We start from the raw sequence: 4,634 nt of genomic DNA on the forward strand, positions 1-4,634 counted from the left end.
CCTCGTGACTGGACTGGGGACCGACGACGCGTGGCTGGACATTCCGACAAGCTTTTTTCGGGCAGTTTACTTATTTCGATGTCCTGAATGCACTGATGTCGTTTGTTTTCTGTTTCAGGTTTTATAGAAAAAGTTGGACGATTTTGCCCCTAGCTTGACGTCTACAGCAATTTGGTTCAGAAACTTGGTGGTATATATACTGTTTTTCAACAGTAGTTTGGTAAGATTATTCCAAACTCTCCGTTAGGTTAGGTTTGGTATCCTAATCGGTTTATGCATGATTATTGCTTGGTTGCCTATTTGTGAATTCCGTTGATTGAATTCTTGCGATTAATTTGTAACCTGGAAGCATATTTACTTGCATTATATACCTGTGTTTCGTGGACGGATTATGTGATTGTTGTGCTTCATTTCTAAAATTGTTTTTTAAACTCGGCATTCATATTTTTATATTGATCATCTGGAAAAGAATTTTTCAAAACCTTTTCTGTTTTGTCCACGAGTACAGGCCACTCTTTTACAGAATCTGTAATGGGTTCGAGGGTCGAATTATTGCAATTCGATGGAAAGGGGATTACTCGATATGGAAACAGAAAATGAGGCCCATTTTGGTCCAACAGAGAGTTGCTAAAGCTCTCAATGATCCCGCTACATTTTCTGATGAGTTAAAAGCTAAACCAACTGAAATTGAAGACATGAATGAAATTGCTTACAGTTCTATAATTTTGCATCTATCTGACAACATTGTGAGACAAGTTGATAGTGCTAAAACTGTTAGAACTTTGTGGATTGCTTTAGATGCCTTGTTCTTAACTAAAACTTTACCTAACAAAATATACCTATTGGAAAAGTTGTTTAGTTTTAAGATGGACCCGGGGAAGGATGTCGAGGGGAATTTGAGTGACTTTAGCATAATTGTTAAGAGTCTAGCTCATAATGATAAAAAATTTGACGATGAGGATTTAGCTGTCATATTGCTAAACTCTTTACCCGAATCTTACAGAGAAATGAAAAATGCCATAAAATATGGTAGGGACACTCTCACTCAAGCTATTGTTTCCGATACTTTAAAATCAAGAGAACTTGAATTAAAAAGAGACAACAGAACTCATTCCCGGGAAGAGAGTCTATTTGTTAGGGGAAGGCTTGAAAAGAAAGAATTTAATTTCCATAACAAGAAGGGGAGAGGAAAATCTAAAATGAGATCTAAATCTAAAGATAAAAGCGATAAGAAATGTTATCACTGTGGAAAGTTAGGACATTTCAAGAAAGACTGTTTCGATTGGAAAAGGAAACAAAAAGACCCGAACAATTCTGATGTTGATAATGCTGCTATTGTTTCTGAAATTAATAGTTTGTATGTCATGAATGTGTCTGAGGAAGAATTTGACAAAAATTGGATTCTAGACACAGGGTGCACTTTCCATATGTGCCTTGATAGGTCTTGGTTCTATAACTATAGAGAGACTGAACCTAGGAAGGTCTACATGGGAGACAATAATTCTCAAAATGTGGTTGGATTTGGTGACATGGCCATCAGAATGTACGATGGGGCCGTCACGCAACTTAGAAATGTTAGATATGTCCCAAATTTAAAGAGGAACCTCATTTCCTTAGGTTCTTTTAAAGATGAGGGATATACCTTCAAGTCTGGTAACAAGATTTTGAAAATTATGAAGGGTTCTCTCATAGTTATGAAAGGACCTAAGAGGAATGGACTGTACTATCTTGAGGGTAAAACTGAAATACCAGTTGATTCTAGCCTTCTTACTGTGAGTAAAGACAAAACTGAATTTTGCATAACAGAATGGGTCACATTGGGTTTAAAGGGCTAAAATCCTTAAGTAATCAGAAATTACTTGGAAAAGATGACATCGAAACTATGGAATTCTGTGAAACTTGTGTCTTGGGTAAGTCCCATAAGGTGAGCTTTGAAGCTAGCTCTCATAGGACCAGCAGACCATTGGATTATGTCCATGTTGATCTATGGGGCCCTAAGAAGCACTCCACATTTGGTGAAAGCAAGTACTTCTTGTCTTTAGTGGATGATTACTCAAGAAAAGTTTGGATTTATCCTTTGAAGGCTAAGTCGGAAGCTTTTGGAAAATTTAGAGTTTGGTTAAAGTCTGTTGAGAATTAGTTAGACAAGAAACTTAAAACATTAAGAACTGATAATGGACTTGAATTCTGTAATAGCGAATTTGACAACTTTTGTAAGCAGAAAGGTATAATAAGACATAGAACTGTTAAATACACACCTGAACAAAATGGGGTCGCTGAAAGAATGAACAGGATCATAATGAACAAAGTTAGGTGTATGTTAATTAGCTCTAGCCTTGCGAAAGGTTTTTGGGCTGAAGCTGCAAGTACTGCAACTTATCTGATTAATAGGTCTCTATCCAGCAGTATAGGGTTTAAGACCCCATAGGAGTTGTGGACGAGAGAGCCTCCAAATCTAGAACACTTGAGGGTGTTTGGATGTGCTGCATATGCACACCAATCTGAAGGGAAACTTGAGCCAAGAGCTGTCAAGTGTGTGATGTTAAGGTATCCCGAGGGTGTGAAGGGCTATAGCTTATGGGTTTTAGGGGTCCAAGGCATTAAGATTATTAACATCAGGAATGTAGTCTTTAATGAATCTGAGATGCCATGTCTAAAACAGAAAATCGAAGAAACTAACAAATCTGAAACTGAGAAGAGTATTCAGACTGAGGTGAAGCTGATTAGGCTAAATTCACCTATACCTGGGAATGACGAAAATGACCCTATAAATCATGAAAATGAAATTGAAATTGAAATTGAAACTGAACCCGAAGAGGTGACTAAACTTCAAGATAACATTGAACCAGTTGAAGTTGAGCATTTTAATGATCAGCCACCTAATCAAGATTATCAGCTTACTAGGGATCGAGGGAGGAGGCAGATCAGGCCAAATCCTAGATATGAATCCCTAAACTTGACTTATTTTGCCTTGGTTTCAGGTGAATCCCTTGAACAGATAGAACTTGCTAGTTATGAAGAAGCTGTTAATGGAAAATGTTCTAATAATTGGCTAAAAGCTATGCAGGAAGAAATGGAATCTTTAATGGAGAATAAAACTTGGAAGTTAGTTAACAAACCTAAGGATCATAGGATAGTTCAATGTAAGTGGATTTACAAATTGAAAGAAAGAAATAATCCTAGTGATCCCCCTAGGGATAAGGCCAGATTAGTGGCGAAAGGGTTCACTCAAGAGGAGGGGGTTGATTACAATGAGATATTCTCTCCTGTGATAAAGTACAAAACAATCAAACTGTTTCTGGCATTGGTTGTTCAGTTCAACTGGGAACTGGAACAACTAGATGTCAAGACTACTTTCCTACATGGGGAATTGGAAGAGGATATTTACATGTTGTGTGTGCAAATTAGAAAGATCTCTGTATGGGCTTAAACAAAGTCCTAGACAGTGGTACATAAGGTTCGATACCTATGTACTGAAGACAGGTTTTAAAAGAAGTGAATATGATGCATGCTTGTAATATAATGATAGTAAGGAGGGCTGTGACGTCTACTTGTTGCTGTATGTAGATGACATGCTTCTAGCAAGTTCAAGTAAGACTGAAATCACCAAGATGAAGAACCTTTTAAAATCAGAATTCGATATGAAAGATTTGGAGAGTGCTAAGAAGATTTTGGGGATGGTTATAAAGAGAGATAGGGCTGAAAATAGACTAGTCATTTCCCAATAAGCCTATCTAAACAAAGTCATAACTAAATTTGGTATGAATGGATCAAAATCTGTAAACGTCCCTTAGCAGCTCACATGAATCTTTCTAGTGCACGCTCTCCTAAAATTGAGGAGGAATTTAGAGAAATGAGGAACATGCCCTACTCTAATGCTATAGGTTCCGTTATGTTTTCTATGATAACAACCAGGCCTGACTTAACCTATGCTATAAGTTTTTTGAGCAGATTTATGTCCAACCCTGGAAAGCCCCATTGAGAAGGTTTGAAATGGTTGTTAAGGTACATTAAATCTGGGTCTAGTGTATGAAAAAAGATCTGAAAAACTTACTCTAAAGGGGTATGTAGATTCTGATTTTGCTGGTGACAATGATAGCAGAAAGTCTACCACAGCTTACTTTTTCTACCACAGCTTACTTTTTTACACTTGGTGACAATTGTATAACATGGAAGTCACAGCTGCAACCTTTAGTTACTTTGTCAAGTACTGAGGCAGAGTATGTTGCCATAACCGAGGCGGTTAAGGAATGTACCTGGTTAAAAGGAATTTTAAAGGAATTGAACTTCATGCATGATACACCTGTTATGTTTACTGATAGTCAAAGTGCTTTATCGCTTTGTAGGAATCCTGTTTATCATGAAAGAACTAAATATATTGAGGTGAAGTATCATTTTATTCGTGAGAAACTGTCTCAAGGTGAAATTAATCTTGTTAAAATTCACACTGAAATGAATCCCTCTGATGTGGGAACAAAAATTATACATGCAGGTAAATTTAAATTGTGCTTATCTTTATTACATATTGACACTGGTTAATTTTTCTTGCAGGTAGTGGGCGATGATGATGAACAATTCTTCCATGTGCAAATTCGCAACCAAGAGAGAGTGTTATGAGAACCAAGGTGAAGAAT

Source organism: Olea europaea, unplaced genomic scaffold (genome assembly GCF_002742605.1).
Source record: "Olea europaea var. sylvestris unplaced genomic scaffold, O_europaea_v1 scaffold2335, whole genome shotgun sequence".
NCBI lineage: Eukaryota > Viridiplantae > Streptophyta > Magnoliopsida > Lamiales > Oleaceae > Olea > Olea europaea.